Source organism: Phyllostomus discolor, chromosome 5, assembly GCF_004126475.2.
Source record: "Phyllostomus discolor isolate MPI-MPIP mPhyDis1 chromosome 5, mPhyDis1.pri.v3, whole genome shotgun sequence".
Classification (NCBI taxonomy): Eukaryota; Metazoa; Chordata; class Mammalia; order Chiroptera; family Phyllostomidae; genus Phyllostomus; species Phyllostomus discolor.
In genome coordinates this window covers 12,949,584-12,963,368 of record NC_040907.2, presented here as the reverse complement: position 1 = coordinate 12,963,368, position 13,785 = coordinate 12,949,584, and the positions used below count along the sequence as shown (strand labels likewise).

At 55.7% G+C, this 13,785-nt stretch overlaps 1 protein-coding gene across 3 annotated transcripts in view; it reads left to right on the top strand.

Moving 5' to 3' along the window:
- ECE1 (endothelin converting enzyme 1) overlaps positions 1-13,785 on the top strand; it is a 97,041-nt gene that overhangs the window by 32,418 nt on the left and 50,838 nt on the right. Inside the window, exon 1 of one of the 3 annotated variants that reach the window (XM_028512084.2) lies at positions 12,011-12,229. The exons of 1 other annotated variant lie outside the window; for it this stretch is intronic. The gene's annotated coding sequence lies outside the window, so the exon portion shown is untranslated. Of the gene's footprint in view, positions 1-12,010; positions 12,262-13,785 lie in introns of those variants that run through there. One more of the 3 variants, XM_036025469.1, reaches the window with a different exon arrangement.

Here is a 13,785-nt window from a genome sequence, read left to right as displayed (position 1 = left end):
CCGCCCTGCTGTACTTCCCCGTATAACACAGATCCCCCCGAAGTGAGGCAGTCTGGGTACTAGTTAGGGTTAGGGACTCTGGAGTCGAATCAGCCGAGTTCAAATCTCAACTCTGCCACTTAGAGCTGAATGGCCTTGGCCGTAACCTCTCTGTGCCTCAGCTTCCTCACCTATAAAATGGGGCCAGTGACACATATTATTATTTTTGTAAGGATTAAATGAGAAATGCATTAAAAAGCACTTACTACAGTGCTCAGCACACAGTAGGCACTCCATAAATGTTAAATGCTATTATTATAACTCTTGGCAACGTTGTTTATTGTCTGTCTCCCCTATTAAAATTCAAGCTCCTGAGAGCAGGGACTTGGTCCTATTCCACGATGTATATCAGGCCTGGAACTCATTTCCTGGCACACAGTAGGTGCCTAATAAATATTTTTTGGATGAATGAACGGACAGATAAGCAAAGCCGTTCCTGGCTTCCTAGAGGCACTGTATGGCTGGATGTGGCGGCTGGAGGCTGGGAAGACAAGCCTGGGCCAGCTCCTTTCTCAGGACCCAGCCAGCCTCCAGGCTCCCAGCAGCGCCCATGGTGGGTCCCATTCTGGCCTGCCCTACAGGATGGGCAGCCACTCTGACCACAGCAGTATCTGTAGGTGTCTGATGCTGTTGCCCAGCTCAGGTGCCAGCAGCCGGGCATGGGGCTGGCGCAGATTTTTCCCTGTGCTCAGCAGCCCTCCCTCCTGGGCCTGCAGCAGCGGGCCCAGCCCGCTTTATCCTGCTACGGCTGGACCTTGCCCCCCCATCCCCCGTTTTCTGAAGCTGCCCCCACAAACAAGTGCCTCCCAGCTGCCCCTCCCCCCACTGCTGTCCTGCCTCCCTCCTGTTCTAGAATTCAGGTAGGACTGCCAGCATGTCAGTCCTCCTGCTGGCCCTCCCTTGGCCACTGGGACTCTGAGCACTCCCGAGGAGGACATTGGGAGGGAGGGACTGAGCTTCTGGGGAGATTTGCTGGAGGCCCCCTGGTTGCTGAGGGCCAGAGCTGGGATGCAAACCCAGGTTTTCCTGTTTGCTTCCCCTTTCTTCCTCCCTCCCTCCCTCCCTCCCTCTCTTGTCTCCTGCTCTGTGCCAGGCACTGCACAGCAGCGATCGTGGACCCTGCCCGGGCAGCCGACCAGAGGCTGACCCGGCGTTGCAGCCAGCACGCACAGCAGTTCGGCCCCGGAGGACTTTCTGGGATGATGGCAGTGCCCTCTGTGTTCCAGCAAGCCCGTAGGGCTGTGGAGCACCTGAAATGAGGACTTCCATCTTATTTTACTTAGTTTTCATTTTAACAGCCACACGTGGCTCACCCGTGGCCACTGTGTTGGACACCACGGGTCTGTACATTCACGACCTTAGACTGCAGGTCTCAGTGTCCAGCGTGAGCAGGGGGAGGGGATGGGGGGACTTCCCAGGGGCCCCTCAGGTCGTGTGTCTTCTTTCACGTTGTCAGTACATCATCACGCCCACAGAAAGAGCCGGCCGCCATTCACCTTGAAACAAGAGACCCTCCTGACCTATGTTTCACTTTCCCACTTTTTTTTTCTCGTCCAAGTGTAACTTACATAGAATGCAATGCGCAGGCCAGAAGCAAACAGCTCGATGAGGTTGGACAGAGAGACCCCCGGGTCACCACGGTGGAGTGGAGATACAGGACATCCGCAGAGCGTTTCCAGTCCCCCAGAGAGCTCCCTCAGGCCCCTTTCCAGGAAGTCCCGCCCTCCGAGGCCATTGCTCGTCTGAGGTCTGTCACCGCACATTAGTTCTGCCTGTGTTTGAGCCTCACGTAAATCATTTTCCCACCGAGACGAGGGTGCAAGACACGCGTCTCTTTTCCCTCTGTCCGGAGACGGGGCACCAGCGCGGTGGAGACTGGCAGCTGGCCACAGGGAGGAGGAGACAAGAAGGAGTTGGGGTGTAGGGTGGGGGGCTGGCAGTGACGCCCTGGGGACCCGTGTTCTGTCTAGAGGGGACAGACACTCCTCAGCTCCGGCTGGCTGTTGCCACTTGAGAATGTGGGCCCAGCATTGCCAGGTTGTTGTGTGTGGGGTTTTTTTTTTTTTTTTTTTTTTTTTAAGAAAGCTGAAAATACTGACTTTCCTGTAAAGTCTTCTGAGTGCTCGCATTTCAACACCTTCGACAGCACTGCAGGCCAGAATAATTCCCACCCGTGAGCCAGACTCTACCTGTGGGCTGCCAGTCCTCGAGCCCCGCCCTGGACTAATCAGAATGTTGGTAACAGCTGGTATTTGTTGAGTGGTTCCTTTGTTTCAGGTCCTAGTCTAAACGCTCAGGGTTATTAAGTCACCTAATCCTCCTAACAACTTACTAATAATCCATTTTACAGGTGAGTAAGCTGAGCCATGCAGAGGGATTAAGGGACTTGCCCGAGGTTACAGAGTGAGTGCTTGGCTGGGATTTGGACCCTGACCGGCGGCTTCCAGAGCCCGTGCTCCTAACTAACCACGACACAGGCTCCCCGCAGGGAGAGGGGTGAGGCTGCCAAGGGATGGCTGTGCTGTGCTGTTGGGGTGCAGATTTGCCAGCCACCAAGGGTGCTACCACCCTAAATGGGCACTGAGAGCCCTACCTGTCGGGACCGCCCTGGCACGGGAATTTGCGTGTCCGGGCGCCTCGGCCGTCAGTGGGTAGAGCTCGGTGTGAGGGAGTGCTGGGAAAGCAGCCAGGGGTGGGGCTGGGAGGGTGGGAGCCTGGCTGATGCTTGCTGGAGGTGTCGGGGAGCACTGGGCAAGTGGGGGCAGAGGTAGCAGAAACCTGCCAGGGGGAGAGCCCAGGCCCAGGACGGTGGCAGGGGAGAGGGGAGGAGCAGCCAGCAGGGCCCAGGGCCAGGCAAGGCAGCGCTGCCAGGGGAACTGGTGGCTGGGGCATCTCCACCCCGTGGTGTTTGGTCCAGACAAGCCTATCACTCAGGAAAGCTTGGGAAGGAGAAGATAAGGATCACCTGGCAAAACAAGACGGCATTTCCACCCTCCCCTCCCACCGTGGGGTGGGGGCATGAGAGGAAACAGGCCCGGGGAAGGCCCAGCCAGGACCCAGACCAGGACTCCGGGCTCCCACTCCAGTGCCCTTTCCACCCCTTTTGGCTACATTCCTTGGGCTACATTCCTCGGGACCAGGGGTGGTGGGGAGCAGGGTCGCCGGTCACTGGCAGGGCAGCGTTCCAGAGCCTGGCAGGGAGCGGCCAGACCCTGCCCTCAGGCCCCGGTCTCATCTGTATCTCCTAGCCAGGGTCTGGTAGGACGTAAATGCTGAATAAGCGTTTGCTATTATGATTGTTTTTTTCCAGTTTGATCTTCACACCCACTTTGTGAAACGTACCCTTATTACTACCCTCATTATCACCCATTTTACCGGTGAGGAAGCCAAGGCTCAGAGAGGTAGCGATCACCACCAGAAGGTTGTCAGCAGGATTAAATAAGCGGCATATGGAGAGTGTTTTGGTGCACAGCAAAGGGCTGTGGGCCGTGGGCCAGGGAAGGGATAAGGTGGCAGAGCTGGTCAAGGAGGACCTCCTGGAGGAGGCAGCACAGGCTGGGCTTTGGAGGACTTGGCCACTCAGGCTGCTAGTTCCCCTGGATCAAGATTGTTTCCTCAGGATTGAGCACGGGCTGGGAACCAAAGTGTCCCAGGTTCGATTCCCAGCCAGGGTACATTCCTGGGTTGCAGGCCATAACCCCCAGCAACCGCACATTGATGTTTCTCTCTCTCTCTCTCCCTCCCTCTCTCTCTCTCTCTCTCTCTCTCTCCCTCCCTCCCTCCCTTCCTCCCTTCCCTCCCTAAAAATAAATAAATAAAATCTAAAAAAAAAAAGAAAAGAAAAATTACCAGCATAGATTATATTTAAAAAAAAAAAAGATTGTTTCCTCAGTAAGACCTAATGCCAGTTGGGCCTCTTCGCTCTGAGAATGCCACCTCCCACCAGAACCCCAAGTAATGTGGGCTGGTGGTACCCCAAGGCCTTCCACACCAGCAGAGCCCTCCAGGCCTGACTTCAGACGTGTTGCATTGTGAAGGGGCACCCTGGCCTCAGGGTCGTCACATCACCTCTCTGGAGCTCAGCTTCCTCATCTGGCAACTGGGGCCAGGGCTACCTACCATGCAGGGCTATGGTGAAGTAAACAGGACTCACGGAACCTCCAGGAAACAGCTATTGGATGGAATTGGTCTTTTAAGGACGGAGGACAGACGGAGGACAAACGTATCCCCCATCTAGCCCAGGGAAGCTTGAGCCACGCTTCAGCGCAGAATCAAAAAAATCCCATCTCCTGCGTTTGAACCCGGGTGCTTTAGAGGGTCAGGGGGAGCTCTCTCCCCTCTTGAGCTATGGCTGCCCTGGACGAGGGCCCTAGGGAGCAAGTCTGCCTTTAGTTATTGTTCCCGAAAATCCAAAAGCAGCACTTACTGAGTACTTCCTGTGTGCCAGGCTCCCCGCTAACCCCTTAATGGCGCCCCTTTACACAGGAGGAAACAGCGATGAGAGCCGCACCCTGGGCACTCAGTACCCCGTGGCACGGAGGCTTGACCCTCCAAAGTCTGGCTCTAAACTCTGCACTCTTAGGAAGGAAACTTAATCTACTGGAAATAAGGGAACATGTGAATGTGGGCCAGTCTCCCACAGTTGCAGAGCCTGTGCGTGCACGTGACTCAGTTTTGTCCTGATGTCACCCGATGAGAATGGTGTTATCATCTCCATCTTACAGCTGAGGACAGTGAGGCCGGGAGAGGTGACGGAGAGGTGGCAGGAGCTGCCCATGGATGGAATATGGGTCCATTGTTCTTCCTTCTGCTTGCTGCCTGCCCCTTGGGGAGATTGGTTCTGTAGCTTGAATGGTGGCTGCCAGAAGGCCCGGTGAACTCCACCAGGGGCATGACCCCGCCCACCCCTTGCCTCCATGCCCCGCCCCCTGAGGGGGGGAGCACAGTCCAGCCAGCTTCTGCACCCACTTCCTGCATCCACTGCTCCTTCCTTCGATCGCAGAGCCTTGGAGCCATTCATTAGTTCTGAGAGGAATGCGGAGGAGCAGTTTTCAAACTCTGTTCCCTGGAACCCCTGAGGAAGCCAGGTTCGGGGTTAGGATAGTGGATCCTTGAATACGTATGTGGCAGCCTCACTTCTGCCTCTTTTGTATTTGGGTTGCCATGTTATGTTTTGTAAAACAAAGGGCTCTGTGGGATTAAAAATGTATGTGTTTACACACCACTGTCTAATCTAGCAACTGCCTTCCCATTTTACAGATGGAAAAATGGACTCTAAAGCCCATATTTTCCCCATAAATGATCATAATATTCAGGCATCATTCTGGTTTTTTTTTTTAAACTTATTTAACCCCCATAGCCCCACGAGGGTGCCACGTGCCCTTTTTCATTTTACGGATGAGGACACTGAGGCTCAGATGGTGGAGGTGTCTGCCCAAAGGTTAGAACTCAGGGAGCCTGGCTCCCAAGTCCACCCTCTTAGCGGCTCCCAGTCTGGTCGCCACGGCCTCCCCTTGTGTTCTAGAGGGTTGGCCGAGGCCTAGGGTGAGGCAGGGTCAGAACCGGGACCAGAACCCAGATCTCCTGCCTTCCAGCCCAAGCCCTGATGACCCGCTCCCGTCCAGAACGTCGCCTGGGCTGGAGGGGGAGACGGGCAAGCCTGTGTGAACCTTGGCTCTGTCCCTCACTGGCTGTGTGACCGTGGACAAGTGAAGGGACCTCTCTTTGAGCCTGCTTCCTCCCTTAAAGGGATAATGGGGCCCACATTGCGGAGTTACGAAAGTGAAGCAGAATCGTCACATGAGTTGGTTGGCACGGGGCCTGGCCCAAACTGTGGGGCCTGGGCCACCCTCTGTTTCTGGATCCAAGAAGTCCCCTACCTCCCCTCCCTCTGCCTGCTCCCTCTTGTCAGCCTTCACCTGCCCCTGTGCAACACAAATACTAATTACAACCATTTCTGCGCGCTGCCTCCCAGTTGAGTCTAATTACTGGGCAGCTCTGTCATCATCGTCATCGTAAATATCATTAAGTGAGACAGATTAACTTTGTCCTGAGCTTTGTGTGATTAGATCAGCAAATTGCTTGGCACGCTTGGTCTCTTCAGCTCGGAACTTACCAGCCTGGTTGTCCCGCGAGGCTCGGGGCCGGCTGCGGGTTTCTGGTCTGTCTCGCACCTGGTGCTCAGGGATCACTCAGGGACAACTCGGCCCCTTTCACCTGGCCGGGAGGTGCTGCCTGAAGTCGGGAGGGAGCGTGTCGAGGCTGCCATTGTATTTGTTGTAATGGCACAGCCACCAGCTTTGGGGATAGAGGCACCCGGGTTCCCGTCCAGGCTTTGTCATTTACCGGATGTCTGACTTTGGGCGAGTTACCTACCCTCCCCGAATTACAGTTGTTTCCCAGTATGCAACAGGGGAGAGCCAAGGCAAGGATGTGTGCCAACAGGAGCCAGGCCCTGCACCTGGCATGCCGTAGGTCCTTCTAGTTTTTCCCTCCCTGCCGTCTTCCACCATTCTCAGTAGGACTCGGAGAGCCAGCCGTTTCTGAATCCACCACCAAGATGCGAACAGTTACTCAGTGCTGCGTCTTGCGGGGGCGCTGGGCTGAGGACTTCGTGTGTCTTGTTCTATTTAACATGGCCCTTGGGTGGCCAGCATGGACATCGTCATTTGATAGTCGGGAAAACCAAAGCCCAGAAAAGAAGTGGGATGACTGTGTCCAGGTCACACAGCCGCCCTTGGCTGCGGTCTGTTGGGATGAGATGCTAGAAGGCCATGCAGGGTGCTGCTGGGGAGCAAGGAGGACGGTCACGGTGAAGTCTGAGAAGGCTGCCTGGAGGAAGATGTGTCTGAGCTGAAGAGTTAGCCAGGGGGAGGACTAGCAGAGAGGCCTCGCAGGCAGAGGGCGGTAGATGTGCAGAGGCCTGGAAGCAGGAAGCACACTCCCATCTCAGTGAGGAGGTTCGAACACGTGAGGGGGAAGTAGTGAGAGAGGGGCTGGAGAGGAGCCAGGGGCCAGGTCCTGGGGTGCGGACGGAGGGGGTTGGGAGCCAAGCCAGGGCTCATGCTTTCTTCTGCCAGTTGCAGGGAGCCAGCGTGTGAAGGAGAGTGGCTGGATCGCATCAATTAGTTTAGAAGGTTCTGCTTGGAGCCAGCCCGGGGAGGAGGGACCGAGGCAGTGATAACTGGAGATGGGGATGGGGGGGTGGTCAGGGGGCTAATCAGGGAAGGCTTCCAGGGGGAGGTGGCAGAGCCAGGTGGGCCTGGACAGAGAGGCGGAGATGTCAGGTGGAGGCTGCCAGGGGGTGGGGTGGAGAGAGGCATGGTAGGAACCGTGCATGGGGCTGGAAGGTTGTCGGTAGGGTGAGTGGCCCGTGTCAGGGAGTAAGGAGTTGCTGGCCAGGTTTGGGACTTGGGTGTGGGAAGGCCTCAGCAGGCCCTGAGGCTGTTGGTTGGCAACACTAGGTGAGGCTTTCAGTGCCTTCCAGGGCCCCCCAGGCAGGTGAGTCAACACCTGGCCAAGTGGGTGAGTGTTTTCCAGCGGCTGCGGGTGTGGGCAAGCCTCCCACTGCCCGCACATGACGGGGAGCCCCGCCTGGGGTTCTGGCCCAGACCAGAGTGATTAGCTGCTTGGCTGACAGGGCGGCTGCCTCGACCTCCCACACGTGCTCTGTGCCCTCGGCCATTCAGCATCTCCCCGAGTCTCGCCTTTAGGCCTCCCTTCCCCGTAACTCCTGCCCACCTTCCCCGGCTTCACGCTCAGGCCTCTAGCTCCAGCTGACCCCCCGGGTGGCACACAGTGGTCTCCCTCCCTGACCCCCAGTCACATCCCTCCCAAGTCCCCACATGTCGAATGGGCCAGTCTGCTGTCTCCGGAGGAGGTCAGTCTGGAGAGCCAGCTCCAAGGTGGCACACGGAAACAGGAAGGGCCCTGGGGGGTCAGGAGGGTCTGGGGCTGAGCCCCCCTCTGCTGCCACCTGGCACGCTGCCACTATTCTCCGACCTCCGTCCTCTGCACCTGTAAAATGGGGACCCCGGGGCTTAGTCCACAGGGTGATGATCATTAGACACAAATAAGATAAGGGCGTGCGTAAGAGCCTTGAGAAATGAGCAGTGTTGGGGTTGACGAATGTTTTCTGTTTTAGGGGGCAGCCAGTTGTTTGGATGTTTTTTTAAAGATTTTATTTATTTATTTTTTAGAGAGAGGGGAAGGGAGGGAGAAAGAGCGAGAGAGAAAAATCAATGTGTGGTTGGCTCTCGAGCGCCCCCCACTGGGGACCTGGCTCACAACCCATGCATGTGCCCCAGCTGGGAAATGAACTGGTGACCCCCTGGTCCACAGGCCTGCACTCAGTCGACTGAGCTACACCAGCCAAGGCTAGTTGTTTGGATTTTTAAAGAATATTTTATGTGAGAAACAGTTTTAGGTTTATAGCATTATTATATTGGAAAGATAGTATGGAGAGTTCCCTTACAGCCCACACCCCATTGGCCCTGTTACTAACATCTCATACAGAGCGGAGCAAAAGCAGGTTTAGAGTTGTTTGTGTGGAAAATGATGGAACAATAAATAATGATACAAGAGTAAACTCTGTGTTTCATATACGCACAACTGTAAACTTAATTTTACCCCACCCTGTATTATGGTACATTTCTCACAATGAATGAGCTGATACTGATACATCATGATGAGTTGAAGTTAATAGTTTATTCAGATCTCTTCAGTTTTTACCTAATGCCCTCTTTGTGTCTAGGGTCCCATGCAGGGCACCCCATTATATTTAGTCATCGTGTCTCCTCAGGCTGCCCTTGGCGTGGCCGTGTCCCAGGCTGGCCCTGTGTCCCAGGCTGGCTCTGTGTCTGATGGCCTTGCCAGTTTTGAGGAGGCCTAGGCAGGTATTTTGGAGACTGGTTCCCAGGTGGGATTTGTCCGATGTTTTTCTCGTGGTGAGACCGGGGTGATGTGTTTTTGGGACGGAGGCCAGAGAGCGAAGCACCGTTTACATCCCGTCATACATGAGGGCACGCGTGCTACTGGGAAGCATGTTGGACTTGTCACTCTTGACGTTGGTTCACCTCGGTTCCCCGGGAAGGCTGTTGTTTTCGCCCTGAGTGCCGCGGCCGGGCCGGGCTAATGCCGGAAGTCGGCTGAACCAAGGCCAAGATCAGCAACTGTGACAAGGGCAGAAGCGAATGGAAAAGCAGCGAGGGAAAGTAAAGCAGGGGTGGGGTGGGTGCTGCGGCGTGTCCGTCAGGTGCCGGTTCACGCGGAGATGAGACATTGACTGCAAGGGTGTTGGTGTTTCAGCTCCTTTAATCTTCACAACAGCCTTTCCCAGAGACGAGGAAACCGAGGCCTGAAAGGGGAAATGGCATGGTCCCGCGAGCCAGGGAACCTGGGCTTGTGCCTGGGTCTGCCTTTGCTGCCTCTGTCTCTGGGTGTTGAATAAATACCTTGAAGCTGCGTTCCCAGGAGAGTCAATCAGGAAAGGAGTGTTCCTGATATAGGCTGTTTCTAATTCACTTTATTCATGATGGGTGATGATGAGAACACATTCAATAAATGAATATGCAGTAGAGATGGAAAACAGGATCAGAGAAAATACACTGGAAAATGTGGACAAGGAAAAAGCTGAACATAAAGACCAGGAAAATGCTCACAGGTGACTTTCTGATTTGGCTATGAGCTTCCTGGCAGCCCAGGAAAAAAGGGATACAGGCTGATTCTTGTGGTTCCTATTCTCAGAAAGCAAAGAAGTTCCCTTTTTCAAGAACTTTGTGGTGAATTTAAAAATAAATTAATCACATGGAAATTTCACACTGAGCAATGCAATGGATAATGTCATAATAGTAATAGATGTCACATGGTGTCATCTTTAGGAGTGATGGCTATATTTTTACTATCTTGCCCCTTGGCCACAGTGGTCCTATTGACCACTTGAATCTTACTCGATTATCATGAAGCAACTAAATTCTGTTTCTTTAGGAAGTTGCAGATGCCCATACCCCAGTGAAAACATGGGATACGAAGTAGCTAGTTACCTGTGTACCGCCAGGGTCTGCGCTGGGCACTAGGGAGGGAGGATGATAAGGTGACAGTGGCCCACCCCCCAGGTCCTCTCCGTCCCAGGGGTAAAGATGCTTGGACGAAGGCCTGAGTGTAATGCAGGTGCTATGCCATGGTCCCACCAGCAGGCAGGGCACAGTTCCTTCAGACTGGGGAGAGGAGGGCCTCCTGGAGGAGGAGGTAGGCCAGAGGTGGGGCAGAAGGCTCACAGTCTTGGGAGAGGAGGTGTCGGGTACAGGTCCCTTGAGGTGATGACCGAGTCTTACGCAGGACTACCCCTCAGCCGTCAGCACAGGGCCAGACAAGCCTGGAGGACTTCCTGAACTCCCGTTGGATGCTCAGCACCTACAGAGCCAGGTCTGGGGTCCGGGTGACGGCCACACACCTGAGGGTTAGGAGTAGGGTGAGCCTAGAGAGGTAGGTTTAGGCCAGGTGGGGAAGTCCTTGAATGCCAAGCGAAGGAATTTGGATTTTGTTTTTGAGGAGGTGGGGATCAATGGAAAGTTTTTGAGCCCGTGTTTTATAAGAAACAATTACACAAATAATAACTGCTAACACTTAGTGGTCACTTGCTGTGTGTACAGCCCTGTCCTCAGCACTTTACCTACATTAACTCGTTTAAGTATCACAACAGTCCTGTGAAGGAGGTACTGTTATTATCATCCCTCTTTTACAGATGAGACAACCAAGGCACAGAGAGGCAGAGTCATTTGCCCAAGGTCACACTGCCGGAAGTGGCAGAATGGGGATCTGAACTATGGCTCGGATCTAGAGCTTTTACCTACCATATTATTATATCTGTTAAATGCACGCATTAAACTAACATATAACATGAGTGTGTATTTGAGGACATACAAGGATTTAACAAATCTCTGCTAATTACTGTCACTAGAGAGGCAAGAACTGACAGGGCCCTTGGCCACAAAGGGCTGTATCCCTAAGCAGCTGAGGCTTAGAAATCCACCCTGAAAACAGATTAGAGGGCGTGGCTGAGGAGTCCCAGGCCTGCGAGTTTCACTCTGGAGCTGCCCTTTCCTGCCTCTTACATGCCCCAGAATTCTTTGAAGATCCCCTGCCTGGGGCAAACCGACCCCGGGGGGCCATCAGGCCTTTGTTGTCAGAGCTGCGTGAGCATGTGTATTTCTCACTTCTGTTCACTCCAGGCCTTTGGCTGCCACAGGGCGGGGTCTCCAGAGCTGGCACCCTCACGCCCTCACCTGACTTGCATCACCTCCTCTGCGCAGCTGGGGAGCGAGCTGCGGTTCCTCTATTCTCGGTCTGGGGAACACCAGGCCTCCTCAGCTTGGTGGGGTGGGGCTTGGTGGGGCGGGGCGGGGCAGAACGAGCAGATCCAGGCTCAGGCGCTCCACACCACACCGCAGAGGCTGTTCCCCTTTTCTCAGTGCCACAGCCACAAATGAGGCAATTGGGGAGAGCAGGTGCAGGCCGCCCTGCCAGCTCAGTGCCCCCAGACTCCACGAGGTCCCCAGCCGCTGAAGCTGCTCCCCCATCTTCAGTGAGCATGGGGCCAGGAGTCAAGGAGTTCAGGACCCAGGTTCTAGGCCCAGCTCCGCCACTGACTAGCTGTGTGGCTCGGGCTCTCTGACGGCACACCATGAGATCAATATGCTGTCTGGCCAGGTGACTTGCGTGGGGGCTGGAGAAGGGGACAAGTCCTGCCTCCTCCCTAATCCTCGGGCTTCTCATCCGTGAAGCGGAGGTGCTGATTCCCCTTCACAAGGTGCCTTGGGGTCGGGAGAGATGTGGACAAGCAGCACGGAGTAGCTGTTGGGTCTCCCCCTCCACGCCCCTCCACTGCTCTTGTAAACTGGAAGTGATACCTGCTGAGGCCGAGGCTCTGCAGGGGTGTGGGCATCCGAGACTGTGAATGGGAGGCCCCGCCCCCGGCTCTGGGCGGGTACCATGATAGGGCTGCCATTGTTGTCGGACTGTCACTCAGCTCCTGGGGCCTGCAGCTCTCCCACCTGCCAGAGCCAGCTGAGCCATTCCCACACCTGAGGTGGGTTCAGTTTCACCTCAGGGCCCCAGGCCAGTGTTTCAGGAAGGGCCCTCATCTATTGTGTGTTGAGAAATAAACAGCTCCCTGCGGATTTCTGCTTGGGAGGTTTGCGAGCTTCCCTCCTCACCTGCTGACAGGTATGTGAGCTCTCCTCCTTGTGGGTCCGTCTGTCCAGTCCACCAATGGGCCGCAGTGGGACCGAGGGCAGGGGCTGCCTGGCCTTGGCCCTGGGTTCGGGCTTCTAGCCTGATGAGATTCGATCCCTGCCTTCCAGGTCCTCCCATCCGGTCTGCAGTGCTGTGTGCTTCCGTGAAAGGAGCACGGGGTAGGGGGCCATGCAGGGGAGCACAGAGCAGGGGACCACACGCTGCTGCCTGCTGCAGCCTGGGGTCAGGGGAGCTCCGCAGAAGGAGTGACCTCTGGAATGAGGCAAAGGGGGAGGAGCCATTGCTTCATGGCGTCCTGGCAAGTTACTTCCCTGAGCCTCGGTTGCAGAGGGAAAGGGGAGAGGCTTTCCTGAGACGGTGGGCGTGAGAGAACTGACAGGCCCCTCCCAGCCCTAGGTGTCCAGGCGGTAGTACCCGCTGTGCCGGGATGGGGAGATGCTTGGTGGACCGAACTTCTTTTTCAAGGGTCTGCTCCTGGGGTGGTTGACGCCTGTTACTTAGTGTACCCAAGTGTTCGAGTTTCAGAAAAGGCTCAGCTGCAACCCAGCACCAAGCAAAGAGGCCTGGGAGCCCTTCTGTCTCAGGTGGGAATGGGAATGCCTTCACCCAGTGGGAGAGAGGCAGAAGCCTCCGGAATTAAACTTCGTGCCGCAGGCAGTCCTCTGCCTCCCGAGGCACCTGTGCCCCTTACGTGAGTTTCCTGTGTCCTTGCACTTGGCCACATTAGAGCCACCAGGATTCAAAGGTGCCGGCCCAGAGCACTTGGCACTTCCCTTCCACTGGCTCCACCTTTCACGCTAACTGCCTATTGAACACCTTCAGCATGCCAGGTGTTGGGAACCCTTTGGGCCAGACGGGTCCCAGCCCTCACTAAACTCACAGTTCTGGGGTGGGGAGGGAGAGAAACGTAAAAACCAAGTGAGGGCCACACAGCCAGGGTCCTGAAGAGTGAGGTGGGGTGCAGCTCAAGGTGAGGCCCCGGGTGGGCAGGGGCCATGGGGGACTGGAGAGGGACTGTCCCTGTAGAGTTGTGACCAAGGCAGTGGCAGGATTCGAATGTCCTTTTTGAAGATGCGCTCTGGCTGCCCAAGGGGACTTGAAGAGGGCAGGGGCAGGAGCCAGGAGCTGTCTGTCCCTGTGGCTGCGACCCTGGAAAGTCACCTCGCCTCCCGGAGCCCGTGGCTTCCCCCCATGCGTGTGGGTTGTGAGAACCAAATGCAGAAGTGAACGGAAGGACTCTGAGAAAGCTGAAAAAACGTATAAATGGAGGGGTTCCAGGTCTCACTGGACGTGGAGGGTCCTTTGGGAAACTGTTGAGTTAGGGTCCTGGGTGCAGGGGAGAATGCGGGTGTCCCGAGTCTGCCTGAGCACCCCACATCTGAGAGAGCCCACCTGTCCAGCCTACGTCACGGGACGGGGGGCGGGGGGAGCACCTGCTCGGGGCTCTGGACTCCTGAGAGGGAAGGGTGGCCGTCCTGGCCGCTGACGAGGCCT